The sequence below is a fragment of the Salvelinus sp. IW2-2015 genome, unplaced genomic scaffold, assembly GCF_002910315.2.
Source record: "Salvelinus sp. IW2-2015 unplaced genomic scaffold, ASM291031v2 Un_scaffold552, whole genome shotgun sequence".
Lineage (NCBI taxonomy): Eukaryota > Metazoa > Chordata > Actinopteri > Salmoniformes > Salmonidae > Salvelinus > Salvelinus sp. IW2-2015.
Genome location: NW_019942572.1, coordinates 225,787 through 243,562, shown reverse-complemented (window position 1 = coordinate 243,562; position 17,776 = coordinate 225,787). Strand labels below are relative to the sequence as shown.

Below are 17,776 nucleotides of genomic sequence, written 5' to 3'. Positions count from 1 at the left end.
GGGACAGAGAGACAGGAAACACAGGGATAAATACACTGGGACAGAAAGACAGGAAACACGGGGATAAATACACAGAGATAGGAAACACAGGGATAAATACACTGGGGAAAATAAGCAACACGTGGAGGGGGTGGAGACAATCACAAGGACAGGTGAAACAGATCAGGGCGTGACATTGTTAAATAATGGGGTGGGGATGATAAAGACGGTGATATAAAATAAAACCAGGGACAATTGGTACGTTAACCGTTTATTTGATTTATTTTGCAGAATGAAACACATGAAACACAATAGATGCAAATTAATTAAAAACTCCATCAAATAAAAGCAAATTACATTTTTTTTCTTTCTCTGTTATTAACATTGCAGATATTTATTTTGCTATACAGGTAAAAAATATAGCGTGACTCTTTATTCATGATAGTCATACATTTTCTTTAGTATAACCAAACACCAGAGACTTGCATTAAGGGAGACAGTGAGGGAGAGAAATAGAGAGATGGTGAGAGAGAGAATGTCTCCATAAAAAAAGCCTGATTTGTTTCTTTACATTTCTAAATATCTTGATTGTACAAAAATACAAATGGATTCCTCAGCATATGGTGTACTATTTTCCAATGTGCACCTTCCATTTTGGCATTTGAGCAGAATTCAAATTAAAGGTTTTGAAGCGAAAAGGGACGAATTGTAATAATCAAAATGGATGTAAAAAAAAAAAAATCATAATAATTAAATGCCTGCTCTCTCTCAAAGATGAATAACAACAGTAAATAGAGTTTATTAGTAAACAGAAACATTGTTTTTATTTGCAATTATGGTCTCTAATTGCATTGGTATACAGGGACGGCTTTATGTTGAGTAAATACGTTTCTGCAACGATTACATATCCAAAGTTTCAAAAACAAAAGTAAATCGTTTCATACATAAAAACGRAAAAGTAGTTATAACGGTTGTTGGTTTTTGCTGTGTGTATAAACATACTTTTCTTAAAAATAACAATTGAATCTATACTATTTTTTGTGCAATAGAACCCTGGATATAAAAATACCTAATCTTGACAAAATGCATTTTAACAGAATAATACAATACAATAATGCATTACAACAGTGGGACTAAACAGGCACTATTGGTATGAATTTGGTGAGATTTATGTTCAATAAATTTTGACTATGTACAAAAGACAATACTTAATATTACAATACAGATTCATCTTATTTACAGTTAAATTGTAGTCTGAACAATGTCATGTACCCCATATGTAATAAGTAAAATGTGTGGAGAAAGTCCAAAGGGAATAACACACACGTAATGTTACATTGAGATGAGATGTGAACTCGTCTGTCAAGTTTTAAATTCTTGAGCAGATAGGGCTGTTGTGTATACGGAGAAGATAATTGGGTAGCATATGAGAGAGTTTATAATTAGCYTCAACAATTCATTCATTTCTTTGGTGACATAGAAAACTCAAGTTTTGGGAAATGGAAACCACCTCTAGACCCACTGTCGCTGCTGGAAGATGAGGCGATTCTCGACTTTTTAGAGGGGAGAGATACACCACCACTTCCCTCTATTCTCTCTTCACTATCTTCACCCAGTGTCACTTCATATGAGCCCGTCGACTTTGAGCCAAAACCACCAAAGGTGCCAAACTTTGACTTGCTCTTCTTTCCTTTCACCTTGGCCCCCCCAACATCAACAGAGATGTCGCCACCCTCAGCACTTAAGTGACTTGAGGGGGAAGACGCAGCCAGATCTCCCTCGTCACTCGCCACAGAGGAAGACCGATGCCTTGATTTCTTAAAAAGATCCAGTGAGGCCGACTTGCTCTTAGGGGACACACTAAGCCCAGATCCTCCCTCTACTGACAACTTGCCACTTACTAACTCCCCATGACTTAAACTCAACTCTTTGGAGCCCTTAACGCCGCCACGACCACCGGCTCCAAGTTCTGCGTCCGGCCCCTGGAAGCTTAGTTCCGCTGCACTACCTCCCTTTGCTTTTGACTTGCCAAAACCGAACCTTGGCATCTTCACATTCACTTTACCACCACTGTTCTTCACGTCTGGGCTGTGCAACTCCAGGCTCGGAGAACTAACTCTACCACTAACCGAAGGAGTCTGCACATCAACCTTCCCACCCCCCACTGCTAACCCTGCTCCTGCCCCTGCTTCTAACCCTGCATCAACATCTACTCCCATCTCTGGTCCATGGTACTTTTGAACACTGATTTTGGGGAATGATACATGTCCCTCTGGGAAATGTAGTCCACCGTATCCTGAAATATTTGAGTCTACATCTACTCCTCCTCCAATATCTGTCTTAGGATCTTTAAAACCTCCTGAGAGGCTTGCCTCTCCTTTCAGATTTTTCCCGTTCACATTTACGTCAACATCAGAGACATTTACCTGGGGCCCTTTGACTTTCATCCCTGGAAATTTCATGTTAGACTTAGTTTTTACATCTGGGACTTCCACGTTTACATCTGGGCCCCCAATGTTGGCTTGTAGGCTCCCAGATGACAAGCCACCAGACAGAGAGCCATCACCTTTAACTTTGGGAGATTTTACATCAAATTCCACATCGGGGAAATGAAGTTTTCCAAAGAAGGGTTTCTTTACTTTTGCTCCTTTCAGGTGAAGCTCAGGAGAGTCAACATCTAAATCTACACCTGAAGTTTCAAGGTCAATATCAACATCAGGTTTCTTTGCTTTCCCTTTGATTTTGGGTAGTTTGAATTTGCCTTTCTTTCCTTTGACATGAACGTCAACATCAGGGGCTTCTAGACTACTGTCAACCTCTGGCAAATTAACATCTAATTTGGGGCTCTTTCCTCCCATATGGATCTTTGGTGCATTGAATTTAGGTCCTTTGATATTTGCATCCCCTAGGTTAAGGTCAACCTCGGGTGCTTTCACATCAGTCTTTCTGTGAGAAATATTCAGTTCAGGACCTTCAACTTCTGGGGACTTAATACCAAAGGTGGGACCTTTGAACTTTGGAAACTTGATCTCTGGTTTTTCAATACTGAAACTGGGACATCCCATATCAAGGGAACCACCTGACAACTTTGCATCAGGACCTCTGATGTCGAGATCTGTACGTGAAATGTCAACACTAGGTACCTTGATGTCAATATCAGCTTTAGGTAGGTTAAGATCGACATGTGGACCCTCCAGTTTAGGTCCTCTGAATCCAAATGATGGCATCTTCATCTTTGGCATCTTAAATCCTCCTGAACCTTCAACATCTGGACCTTCGATGTCTACTTTGGGTGCTTTAAGGTCTCCTGACATATCAAAATCTCCCTTCACCTTTGGACCTTGCAGGTTGAAATCCATATCTGGCATTGATATCTTTGGTCCTGAACATTGAAGGCATCTTGAATTTTGGCCCTCTGATTTTACCATCTGGGCCTTCAATGTCAATTTCTGGACCTTCAACGTTAATGTCAGCTTTGGTAGGTTGAGATCGACATCCGGACCCTCCAGGTTAGGTCCTTTAAATCCAAAGGATGGCATTTTCATCTTTGGCATCTTAAATCCTCCTGAACCTTCGATGTCAACATTTGGACCTTTAATGTCTACTTTGGGTGCTTTGAGGTCTCCTGACATATCAACATCTCCCTTCATCTTTGGACCTTTCAGGTTGAAGTCCATAATCAGGCATGGAGATATTTGGTCCAGATATGGATGGATCTTGAATTTTGGCCCTTTGATTTTACCATCTGGGCCTTCAATGTCCAGTTCTGGACCTTTGATGTCAACATTGGGCCCCTTAATATCAATTGTCAGCTTTAGGAAGGTTGAGATCAACATCTGGCCCCTCCAGTTGGGTCCTTTGAATCCAAAGGAAGGCATTTTTCATCTTTGGCATTTTAAATCCTCCTGAACCTTCATGTCAACATCTGGACCTTCAATGTCCATTTTGGGTGCTTTGAGGTCTATTTCGATCTTGGGGACTGACACATCAAAATCTCCCTTTAACTTTGGACCTTTCAGGTTGAAATCCATATCTGGCATTGATATCTTTGGCCTGACATTGAAGGCATCTTGAATTTTGGCCCTCTGATTTTACCATCTGGGCCTTCAATGTCAATTTCTGGACCTTCAACGTTAATGTCAGCTTTGGTAGGTTGAGATCGACATCCGGACCCTCCAGGTTAGGTCCTTTGAATCCAAAGGATGGCATTTTCATCTTTGGCATCTTAAATCCTCCTGAACCTTCGATGTCAACATCTGGACCTTTAATGTCTACTTTGGTGCTTTGAGGTCTCCTGACATATCAACATCTCCCTTCATCTTTGGACCTTTCAGGTTGAAGTCCATATCAGGCATGGAGATATTTTGGTCAGATATGGATGGCATCTTGAATTTTGGCCCTTTGATTTTACCATCTGGGCCTTCAATGTCCAGTTCTGGACCTTTGATGTCAACATTGGGCCCCTTAATATCAATGTCAGCTTTAGGAAGGTTGAGATCAACATCTGCCCCTCCAGTTTGGGTCCTTTGAATCCAAAGGACGGCATCTTCATCTTTGGCATTTTAAATCCTCCTGAACCTTCAATGTCAACATCTGGACCTTCAATGTCCATTTTGGGTGCTTTGAGGTCTCCTTCGATCTTGGGGACTGACACATCAAAATCTCCCTTTAACTTTGGACCTTTCAGGTTGAAATCCATATCTGGCATTGATATCTTTGGTCTGACATTGAAGGCATCTTGAATTTTGGCCCTCTGATTTTACCATCTGGGCCTTCAATGTCAATTTCTGGACCTTCAACGTTAATGTCAGCTTTTGGTAGGTTGAGATCGACATCCGGACCCTGCAGGTTAGGTCCTTTGAATCCAAAGGATGGCATCTTTCATCTTTGGCATCTTAAATCCTCCTGAACCTTCGATGTCAACATCTGGACCTTTAATGTCTACTTTGGGTGCTTTGAGGTCTCCTGACATATCAACATCTCCCTTCATTTTTGGACCTTTCAGGTTGAAGTCCATATCAGGCATGGAGATATTTGGTCCAGATATGGATGGCATCTTGAATTTTGGCCCTTTGATTTTACCATCTGGGCCTTCAATGTCCAGTTCTGGACCTTTGATGTCAACATTGGGCCCCTTAATATCAATGTCAGCTTTAGGAAGGTTGAGATCAACATCTGGCCCCTCCAGTTTGGGTCCTTTGAATCCAAAGGACGCATCTTCATCTTTGGCATCTTAAATCCTCCTGAACCTTCAATGTTTCAACATCTGGACCTTCAATGTCCATTTTGGGTGCTTTGAGGTCTCCTTCGATCTTGGGGACTGACACATCAAAATCTCCCTTTACCTTTGGACCTTTCAGGTTGAAATCCATATCTCGGCATTGATATCTTTGGTCCTGACATTGAAGGCATCTTGAATTTTGGCCCTCTGATTTTACCATCTGGGCCTTCAATGTCAATTTCTGGACCTTCAACGTTAATGTCAGCTTAGGTAGGTTGAGATCGACATCCGGACCCTCCAGGTTAGGTCCTTTAATCCAAAGGATGGCATTTTCATCTTTGGCATCTTAAATCCTCCTGAACCTTCGATGTCAACTTTGGACCTTTAATGTCTACTTTGGGTGCTTTGAGGTCTCCTGACATATCAACATCTCCCTTCATCTTTGGACCTTTCAGGTTGAAGTCCATATCAGGCATGGAGATATTTGGTCCAGATATGGATGGCATCTTGAATTTTGGCCCTTTGATTTTACCATCTGGGCCTTCAATGTCCAGTTCTGGACCTTTGATGTCAACATTGGGCCCCTTAATATCAATGTCAGCTTTAGGAAGGTTGAGATCAACATCTGGCCCCTCCAGTTTGGGTCCTTTGAATCCAAAGGACGGCATCTTCATCTTTGGCATCTTAATCCTCCTGAACCTTCAATGTCAACATCTGGACCTTCAATGTCCATTTGGGTGCTTTGAGGTCTCCTTCGATCTTGGGACTGACACATCAAAATCTCCCTTTACCTTTGGACCTTTCAGGTTGAAATCCATATCTGGGCATTGATATCTTTGGTCCTGACATTGAAGGCATCTTGAATTTTGGCCCTCTGATTTTACCATCTGGGCCTTCAATGTCAATTTCTGGACTTCAACGTTAATGTCAGCTTTAGGTAGGTTGAGATCGACATCCGGACCCTCCAGGTTAGGTCCTTTAAATCCAAAGGATGGCATTTTTCATCTTGGCATCTTAAATCCTCCTGAACCTTCGATGTCAACATTTGGACCTTTAATGTCTACTTTGGGTGCTTTGAGGTCTCCTGACATATCAACATCTCCCTCATCTTTGGACCTTTCAGGTTGAAGTCCATATCAGGCATGGAGATATTTTGGTCCAGATATGGATGGCATCTTGAATTTTGGCCCTTTGATTTTACCATCTGGCCTTCAATGTCCAGTTCTGGACCTTTGATGTCAACATTGGGCCCCTTATATTCAATGTCAGCTTTAGGAAGGTTGAGATCAACATCTGGCCCCTCCAGTTTGGGTCCTTTGAATCCAAAGGAGGCATCTTCATCTTTGGCATCTTAAATCCTCCTGAACCTTCAATGTCAACATCTGGACCTTCAATGTCTTTTTGGGTGCTTTGAGGTCTCCTTCGATCTTGGGGACTGACACTCAAATCTCCCTTACCTTTGGACCTTTCAGGTTGAATCCATATCTTGGCATTGATATCTTTGGTCCTGACATTGAAGGCATCTTGAATTTGGCCCTCTGATTTACCATTGGGCCTTCAATGTCAATTCTGGACCTTCAACGTTAATGTCAGCTTTAGGTAGGTTGAGATCGACATCCGGACCCTCCAGGTTAGGTCCTTTGAATCCAAAGGATGGCATTTTCATCTTTGGCATCTTAAATCCTCCTGAACCTTCGATATTCAACATCTGGACCTTTAATGTCTACTTTGGGTGCTTTGAGGTTTCCTGACATATCAACATCTCCCTTCATCTTTGGACCTTTCAGGTTGAAGTCCATATCAGGCATGGAGATATTTGGTCCAGATATGGATGCATCTTGAATTTTGGCCCTTTGATTTTACCATCTGGGCCTTCAATGTCCAGTTCTGGACCTTTGATGTCAACATTGGCCCTTAATATCAATGTCAGCTTTAGGAGGTTGAGATCAACATCTGGCCCCTCCATTTGGGTCCTTTGAATCCAAAGAGGCATTTTCATCTTGGCATTTAAATCCTCCTGACCTTCAATGTCAACATCTGGACCTTCAATGTCCATTTGGGTGCTTTGAGGTCTCCTTCATCTTGGGGCTGACACATCAAATCTCCCTTTTACCTTTGGACCTTTCAGGTTGAAATCCATATCTGGCATTGATATCTTTGGTCCTGACATTGAAGGCATCTTGAATTCTGGCCCTCTGATTTTACCATCTGGGCCTTCAATGTCAATTTCTGGACCTTCAACGTTAATGTTCAGCTTTAGGTAGGTTAGATCGACAATCCGGACCCTCCAGTTAGGTCCTTTGAATCCAAAGGATGGCATTTTCATCTTTGGCATCTTAAATCCTCCTGAACCTTCGATATCAACATCTGGACTTAATGTCTACTTTGGGTGCTTTGAGTCTCCTGACATATCAAACATCTCCCTTCATCTTTGGACCTTTCAGGTTGAAGTCCATATCAGGCATGGAGATATTGGTCCAGATATGGATGGCATCTTGAATTTTTGGCCCTTTGATTTTACCATTCTGGGCCTTCAATTGTCCAGTCTCGGACCTTTAAGTCAACTGGTCCCTTAATGCCGACATCAGCTTTAGGTATTTAAATATCTATATCTGGTTCTTACCTTCGGGCTTCTGAATCCAAATTTTGGCATTTTTAATTTGGATCTTTGACCTTAGGGCTGGTAGCCCCAACATCAAGCTCAAGGTTAAACACTACCTTTCGTACTTTGACTTAATATCTGCTTTGCTAGATTTACATCAACTCAGGAGACTTGATTTTGGCCCTCCGAATCCAAACTTGCATTTTGAACTTAGACTTCTTTGGTGTCAATGTCAGACGTCTCATTGAGACATCCAATCCATCAATATTCAGCTTTGGTGGACTGATTTCTCCCTCAACTCCCCCCTTGAACTTTGGCCTTTGAGTTGAAATCAATATCAGGCATTGACATTTGGCCAGACATAGAGGCATCTTCATCTTTGGCATCTTAAATCCTCCTGAACCTTCAATGCAACATCTGGACCTTCAATATCTACTTTGGGTGATTTCGGTCACTTCAATCATTGCACAGACATGTCCACGTCTCCTTATCTTTGACCTTTCAGATTGAAGTCCCATCAGGCATGGGATCTTTGGTCCTGACATTGACGGCATCTTGAATTTCGGCCCTTTGATTTTTCCATCTGGACCTTCAATGTCAAGATCTGACCTTCAATGTCTACTTTGGGTGCTTTAAGTCTCCTGACATATCAAACTCTCCCTTCACCTTTGGGCCTTTCAGGTTGAAGTCCACATCAGGCATGGAGATCTTTGGTCCTGATATTGACGGCATCTTGAATTTCGGCCCTTTGATTTTACCATCAGGGCCTTCAATGTCAAGTCTTGGACCTTCAATGTCCACTTTGGGAGCTTGATAGTCTATATCAGCTCTTGGAAGGTTAACATCAACATCTGGACCCTCAATTTAGGTCTTTGAATCCAAATGATGGCATCTTCATCTTTGCATCTTAAATCCTCCTGAACTTCAATGTCAACATCTGGCCCCTCTATGTCTACTTTGGGTGCTTTGAGGTCTCCTTCTATCTTGGGCCCTGACACATCGAAATCTCCCTTCATCTTTGGACCTTTTAGGTTGAAAGTCCACATCAGGCATGGAGATCTTTTGGTCCTGACATTGACGGCATCTTGAATTTCGGCCCTTTGATTTTCCATCTGACCTTCATGTCAAGATCTGGACCTTCAATGTCTACTTTGGGTGCTTTAAGGTCTCCTGACATATCAAAATCTCCCTTCACCTTTGGGCCTTTCAGATTGAAGTCCACATCAGCATGGAGATTATTTGGTCCTGACATTGACGGATCTTGAATTTCGGCCCTTTGATTTTACCATCAGGGCCTTCAATGTCAAGTTCTGGACCTTTAATGTCCACTTTGGGCTTTGATGTCTATATCAGCTCTTGGTAGGTTGACATCAACATCTGGACCCTCCAAGTTAGGCCTTTGAATCCAAATGATGGCATCTTCACTTTGGCATCTTAAATCCTCCGGAACCTTCAATGTCAACATCTGGCCCCTCTATTGTCTACTTTGGGTGCTTGAGGTCTCCTTCTATCTTGGCCCTGACAATCGAAATCTCCCTTCATTCTTGGGCCTTTCAGATTGAAGTCCACATCAGGCATGGAGATCTTTGGTCCTGACATTGACGGCATCTTGAATTTTGGCCTTTGATTTTACCATCAGGGCCTTCAATGTCAAATTCTGGACCTTTAATGTCCACTTGGGGGCTTTGATGTCTATATCAGCTTTTGTAGGTTAACATCAACATCTGGACCCTCCAATTTAGGCCTTTGAATCCAAATGATGGCATCTTCATCTTTGGCATCTTAAATCCTCCTGAACCTTCAATGTCAAGATCTGGCCCTCTATTCTACTTTGGGTGTTTGAGGTCTCCTTCTATCTTGGCCCTGACACATCGAAATCTCCCTTCATCTTTGGACCTTTTAGGTTTGAAGTCCCATCGGGCATGGAGATCTTTGGTCCTGACATTGATGGCATCTTGAATTTGGCCCTTTGTATTTTCCATCTGGACTTCAATGTCAAGATCTGACCTTCAATGTCTACTTTGGGTGCTTTAAGGTCTCCTGACATATCAAAATCTCCCTTCACCTTTGGGCCTTTCAGATTGAATCCACATCAGGCATGGAGATCTTTGTCCTGATATTGACGGCATCTTGAATTTCGGCCCTTTGATTTTACATCAGGGCCTTCATGTCAAGTTCTGGACCTTAATGTCCATTTTGGGGCTTTGAGTCTATTCACTCTTGGGTAGGTTAACATCAACATCTGGACCCTCCAATTTAGGTCCTTTGAATCCAAATGATGGCATCTTCATCTTTGGCATTTTAAATCCTCCTGAACCTTCAATGTCAACATCTGGCCCCTCTATGTCTACTTTGGGTGCTTTGAGGTCTCCTTCTATCTTGGGCCCTGACACATCGAAATCTCCCTTCATCTTTGGACCTTTTAGGTTGAAGTCCARATCAGGCATGGAGATCTTTGGTCCTGACATTGACGGCATCTTGAATTTCGGCCCTTTGATTTTACCATCAGGGCCTTCAATGTCAAGTTCTGGACCTTTKATGTCCACTTTGGGAGCTTTGATGTCTATATCAGCTSTTGGTAGGTTAACATCAACATCTGGACCCTCCAATTTAGGTCCTTTGAATCCAAATGATGGCATCTTCATCTTTGGCATCTTAAATCCTCCTGAACCTTCAATGTCAAGATCTGGCCCCTCTATGTCTACTTTGGGTGCTTTGAGGTCTCCTTCTATCTTGCGCCCTGATACATCGAAATGTCCCTTCATCTTTGGACCTTTTAGGTTGAGGTCCATATCGGGCATGGAGATCTTTGYTCCTGATATTGATGGACCTTTAATGTCAACATTGGGAGCCTTGATGTCAGTGTCAGCTTTAGGAAGGTTGAGATCAACATCTGGCCCCTCCAGTTTMGGTCCTTTGATTCCAAATGACGGCATCTTCATCTTTCGCATCTTAAATTCTCCTGAACCTTCAATGTCAACATCTGGACCTTCAATGTCTACTTTGGGTGCTTTGAGGTCTCCTGACACATCAAAATCTCCTTTCATCTTTGGACCTTTCAGATTGAAGTCCACGTCGGGCATTGAGATGTTTMGTCCTGATATTGACGGCATCTTGAATTTTGACCCTTTGATTTTACTATCTGGACCTTCAATGTCAAGTTCTGGACCTTTAATGTCGACTTTGGGAGACTTGATGTCAATGTCAGTTTTTGGTAGGTTGACATCAACATCTGGTCCCTCACGTCCCGCTCCTTTGATTCCAAATGATGGCATCTTTACTTTGGGTATCTTGAAACCGCCTTCTGGATCATGAACATCAACACCTGAAACGTTAATGTCTACTTTAGGTGCTTTGATATCAATACCACCTATCTTCTTTTCTTCTTTAACATTCATAGATGGGCCTGATACATCTACATCTACTCCGGGAACCGAAACATCTACACTACCCTTCACCTTCGGTAGTTTAACATCTCCATCGCTTTCTGTACCTGCAGTGTTCAGTCCAAATGATGGCATTTTGATGCCACCTTTAAGTTTGCTTTCATTTTCAATGGTCGTTCCTTTTACWGACGGTCCTTTTACAGACGTTTTCACTGAGCCAGACTCCTTCATGCCTGGGGTACTGATGTCAAGTGTRGGCGCTCTTATGTCTGTTGATATCTTGCCTCCATTCAACCCTGTATCAGTGCCTGGCATGCTGGGTAAGGAAACCCCACCCTGGTTGCCTCCGGAGTGACCTACGATCCCAGACTCTCTCATCTGTTGATCACTAATGGTTATTCCAGGTACTGATCCTCTGACCCTACCCTGCCAGTCTGCACTGCCTCTACCAGGCAAATTAACGTCTACTCCTCTCACCTCCCCTTTACCCATTGATATGGAGCTGGAGGAAATATTTGTTGTTCTTCCAGGGATRGTGACATTGACTGATCCTGCCTGGTAGTCAGCTGAGTCACCTGAAACCTGAAAGCTCCCGTCTCCCTGCTCACCCCCTCTATAGAGGCCGAACTCCCGCTGACCCTTCGCCCCCGACATTCCAAAGTTAGGTCCTTTGAATCTGATCCCTGCTGCTCCACCATCTCCGCCCTCTATCTGCCTCGTAATAGTGGTGGTTTTCACCCCTCCAGTGCTCCAGTGTTTCTCAGAAGAGCTAGTTACATGCGGCCCAGTGAAGGAAACACCATCACCTCCTAGTTCAAAATCACCCCCCTCCAATCCACCTCCTATACCTGAAGGGCTTCCGCTTCCGTGTAAAACTCGTATTTGAGACGAGCTGCCCCCTTCTGACTGCTCGTATCGTTTCCCTTTGAACTCTGGCCCGGTGAGCTCAAGCTGCTCGTCCACGCCCCCTGGCATGTCTACAGAGTAGGTAGTGATGCGACGGGTGATAGTGGTGATCGTGCTGCCGTCAGTGCTGGTGCTGCTGTGGCGCTCCGTATGGACGTCCACGCCCTCAGCCAGATCCTCAGACTTCAGTCGGGGCTTAATCTTCTTGGAATATATTCTCTTGTAATCTTCATCATCCCCACTCTGTTCTCGTCAAAAGAAGGTGAAATCAGTAATTGCAGTAATTCATAAATGTATTACATTAGATAATAATACTATTGTTGAAAAAATACAGTATGAACATTCGATATGGAAGTAAGTATATTTAAGAAGATATGTGTATAGTCTGTATTCAAGAAGTCTATGTTCACTAGAGTTGGGGTTCATTTCAATTTCAATTCCCGTGAATTCTGAAAGTAAACCTAATTCTAATTACAATTCTAAATGTTCCTCGTTATAAAACCATTGAAGATAATTGGAATTCCAGTGTACTTCCTGAATTGACAGGAAATGAATTGACCCCGATCCTGGTGTTCACATAAAAGCTACTGAAAAACTTATTCAAATCCTGTAAAATGCCAATCTTTTGCCGCACCATCACACAAGTAAATACACTTAACATTGCTTGCACAGTAAACATAGCTACATACCAGGATACTGTCTTGGCTGGAGCCTCCAAACCTCCCTTTCCCTTCATACGTCAGAGTTCCCATTGGGGAGCGGCAGGGTGACATAGTGCCCATGGGGGAGCGGCATGGTGACTTGTCCTTGTTCTGTAGTTTCAGACCAACCTTGTGTTTGTTTAAGGTCTTAAGGAGCTCCGCTGTCTCCTCAGAACTCATGTTGTCAAAGTAGATGGTGGCACCCACAATTTGATCACCTTTAGGTGGAAGGACACAAGAGAACATTGATACTATGTTAAAAATCCGTCAGTCAAAATGGATTTTGAATAAAACAAAGGTAGATCTATCAAATCTTACTGTATATCAACTTACATAAATTATAATATATCAGGAGCTTAAATAACTGTAGAAATCAATTAACTTCATGAATAKCTTACAGAAGAGCAATGCTAACTCCGTTACATACCCTCGTGTACTCTTCCAGTGCGTCCAGCAGGCGACTCCATTTTCACCTCTTTGACATAGATCTCTCCTTCGCCTGACTGCTCAAGGGTCATTCCCTGTTTCTCTGGACCCGACCAGTCAGAGAAGAGCACCTCCCTAGTTTCCTCCTCTTCAGCCATCCTTTAATAACGATAGATGTTAATAGGGCTTTTATCAATACAAGAAGAATCTCAAAGACGCTTTGGAGAACAACACCATTAAGTTAGTTCATGGGCTGAACTTTAGAGAAGGAGGGGGAGAGGAAGGAGAGAGAAAGGAGGGGAGAGAGGGGAAGAGAAGAGGGGGCGGAGAGAGGGGGAGAGAGAAGGAGGGGGAAAGGGGAGAGAGAAGTGGGGGAGAGGGGGAGAGAGAAGGAGGAGAGAGAAGGAGGGGAGAGAGAAGGAGAGAGGAGGTGGAGAGGGGAGAGAGAAGGAGGTGGGAAGGAGAGAGAGGAGGAGAGGACGAGACGGGCGGGGAGGGGGAGAGAGAAGGAGGGGGAGAGGGGAGAGAGAAGGGGAGAGGAGAGAGAAGAAGGGGAAGAAGAAGGATAGAGAAGGGGGGAGAGGGGGGAGAGAGAAGGGGGAGAGAGAGAGAGAGAAAACAAATCACATGAAATAGAAAATAAAATGCAAACTAAGACTATAGTATTTCTTAATAAGGTGATTTCTAGTAGGTGAAATACCTTTGTTTTTCCTTGTCCTTTGCCTATGCTCTGGTGTGGTTTCTTTCTGCCTTGGTTTTACTGAAAAACAAAACATGAGATAACATCAGTACCGTTGATTCATGAACATGCTTCAGCAAACCATTCAGCTTCAGCAAACCATTCTGTAAAAAGAAAACCCTGTTAAAATGTGTACAAAATGTAAGGCACCTGACATATTTGCATGTGTATTTGCTTTTATGAAAACTATGMTCTACCTGTCACTCACTGCATGGTTACAACAAGTTCTTGTTATAATGCAATGGCCAAGATGTATGAAATGGCCAAGATGTATGAAATGGCCATTAGATGTATGAAATGGCCATTAGATGTATGAAATGGCCATTAGATGTATGAAATGGCCATTAGATGTATGAAATGGTCATTAGATGTATGAAATGGTCATTAGATGTATGAAATGGCCATTAGATGTATGCAATGGCCATTAGATGGCGCTAAAACTCTGGGTAGGTGATTAGTCCTGCCTTGTCCTATATAACCACCCAACTCTCAGTTCCCTCCGTTTCTCTCCTGTGCTGTGTTTTGTGGAAATTTGGTTGGAGTTGGACTGAGACCACACCCTTACCCTGAGGAAAGCTGCCTGATCCTGCAGCTTACACCTCTGCTCCAATGTCAATACTGAGAACAATGATGGCTGTAGCTTCCATTCTTTAGACACACACACACACGTACATACAGGCTTGTATAAAAAAACACACATGCACACACACACACACATACACACACACATACATAAACCAAACCTCTTGTTTAGTACACACGGCATCAGACCCTATAGAAATAACTCAGTCAAGGTAAGACCAAGCGCCCTGGTGTGACTCCTGACAGAATTATTTTCTGTCAACTATTTGTTGTGAAATTGACCTCCTCATTTGTAACTATCGAGGTTGTGAAAGCCTATAAATAATATGTCTGAACTGAGGAGTACATTTAGTAGAGGAGAAAAGTCTTACAGAGAGGGATTAGTGGGTCCCACCCTTTTGATTTCACAGGTTTAGCAAGACAAGTTTTAGGAAATGAACTGTGATGCAACAGACACAATGTTAATGCATATACAACAGATATGCAGCCTGGTCTCATAGACTAGATGTAACATAGTAAAAGTAAATCCGGGACACTCGAATGAGAATGTTACGTTTGGTATGGTTACATAAGATAGACGTTTACTTAATAAGGCAAAAATGAAAGGCAGCTGGTTGGTCAGGGTGGATGGGTAGGCGTAGAATGTAAAAACGTCTAGCGACCCATAAGGTTGCGTGTTCAAAATCTCATCACAGACAAATTTAGCATTTTAGCTACTTAGCAATTACTTAGCAACTTAACCTTAACCATAACCCTAACTTTAACCATAACCCTAACTTTAACCATAACCCTAACTTTAACCATAACCCTAACCCTAACCCTAAACCCTTAACCATAATAACCCTAACGTAACCATAACCCTAACCCAACTTTAAACCATAACCCCTAACCCTAACCTTTAACCATAACCCTAACCCTAACTTTAACCATAACCCTAACCCTAACTTTAACCATAAGCCTAACCCTAACTTTAACCATAACCCTAACCCCTAGAGCTAACGTTAGCCAACTAGCTAACGGTAGACACAAGGTTTTGCAAATTTGTAACATATTGTACGATTTGTAATTCGTAACATATTGTACGAATTGTAATTCATAACATATCGTACGATATGCAATTCATAACATACTGTATCKTACGAATTATAATTTACGTACAGAATAATATGAAATGCRCTTGAGACCACGTTGAGATATAATGCACTTTGACTGGGAGGACAATCCAAAACATACGTTGCTTATAACTCATTTTTTGCACCCTAGCTCTCCCCTTTCTTACAATGGAACTGTACCATTTGAAATGTCAAATATACTGTTGGCCTACAAAAAGCTAGCTACATCAAATACAATTTGACAATATTCAGTTGCCATGGAACTAATGTACTACACATCACATAAACAAAACAGTACGCTACAAATACAACACAGCCAGAAAGTGGTTTGTTTACATCATTTACTTGCCAGGGTGAGTGCCTGTCCCGTCCAACACATGCTGACAAGACCCAACACACACATTGGGGACAGACAACCCATTGTTTCGTTAATGTCAACTCCTCGAACATCCCACCCCTTGTAATTACATAAGCCATGTCTGTGCTGTATGAACCTCCACCTACGCAGACAGTGTAGGCCTATGTTACACCACGCTTTAGATTCTGACAGACAATTATGTCCGTTTTCAAAGGGACCCCAATTCATCAAGAAGACTGTGTTGCCTGCGTCCCAAATTACACCCTATTCCCTACATAGTACACTACTTTGGGCCAAGGTCCATGGTGCCATTTGGGACAAGGTCCAGGGTGCCATTTAGGGACACAGCCTGTGAAGAAGAACTATCCAGTGTCCAGTGTTCATTCCTGACCTTTATGGGAAGAACGTTCCGATGGAGACTGTACTGTGAGTCAACTAAATCACAGGCAACATTGAACGTTTGCTGGGGGGATTGTGCTGTACATGTATACATGAACATATAGTCTATAGACGTGTATGTTATACAGTGTGGCTGTATCCATTCGGGGTCCAATTGACTCCAATTGAGATACGTTCACCTAACTTAATCGGGTTTCCTTACTTTTTTAAGTTAAGCCAACTTACATTACATTATATTTTACAGTGTAAACTTGTATTGGGAAAAAAGAGTTCTGTGGCCGTATCCATTTGGTCAAACCAATCTGTAGAACAGGGTTCCCCTAACTGGACGATGCCTTTGGTCCAATCAACCCATACAGCAGGATTCAGCAGGGTGGTTGTATTTGGGCACCCATGTTTATTTTTATTTTTTTTACATTGTTGGACACACACACGACACAAATCACCAGGCGATCAGCTCCAAGTATTCCCACGCATCATAGAGAGACATGTGATCTTATACAAATGTAAGCAAGGTTTGAAGTAATTATGTTTTAGTCAAAAATTATATCTGTTTGGGCTTCCTGCAGTCAATTTGCTGTCTACAAATGATTTGTAATTATGTACCAGCCCCCTGACCATGCGCTCATGTCTATCAACAGGATATAACAAAAGCAACAGGATATGAGTCACGCCACTGAGTGATTATCTCTGTTTTCATTGAGTTGTCATAACTACACAGGAAGCAGGGAGGGAGCCAGGGAAGTCACAACTAGGAATCCAACAAGTTTCCTCAATCTTTATCTCACAATCTTGGGAACACAATTGAGAATACCGCAAACCACTTTTTTCTTGATTTGTTTTGTGTTATCTTTCCCCGTTGATTTGATCTCCTTACCTCCTGATCATATTTACTGTCACATTTACTGCCACGGCACTGGAGCACTATGGGTACCTGGAGATCTAGGCAGGGAATAGGGTGCCATTTGGGACGCAGACAGAGAGTAGAGGCATAGTACACCTCAGACACCGAAAACATTCAGAGGGAACACGTTGTTTATTTATCTTTTGTTTAGTATCTATTTTATTATCTGTTTCCCAAGGCAATAAAGTCCTTAAATTGAATTGAGACAGAGAGAGAGAGAGAGAGAGCGAGAGAGAGAGAGAGAGAGAGAGAGAGAGAGAGAGCAATGGTTTAATTTTCTAAATCAATGCACTGTAGCTGCTACAGGTAACACTATGTTAATTATCGCTGTAAGTGGTCACAGGTAACAACATGTGTGTGATTGTTAATGTCTATCTAGCTGTAGTGGCTTACAGGTAAACGCACTAGTTTGGGGTTTATGAATTCTAATCTAGCTGTAGTCGGCTACAGGTAAGCACTCA

At 42.5% G+C, this 17,776-nt stretch overlaps 1 long non-coding RNA gene and 1 pseudogene across 1 annotated transcript; one reads left to right on the top strand and one right to left on the bottom strand.

The window, feature by feature from the left end:
• Positions 1-234: 234 nt before the first annotated feature.
• Positions 235-17,776, bottom strand: part of LOC112068521 (neuroblast differentiation-associated protein AHNAK-like) — a 49,210-nt pseudogene continuing 31,668 nt past the window's right edge.
• On the top strand, positions 8,576-10,144 carry LOC139023947 (uncharacterized). The gene is made up of 2 exons (XR_011475184.1): positions 8,576-8,639; positions 10,031-10,144. It is a non-coding gene; the product is annotated as an uncharacterized lncRNA (long non-coding RNA).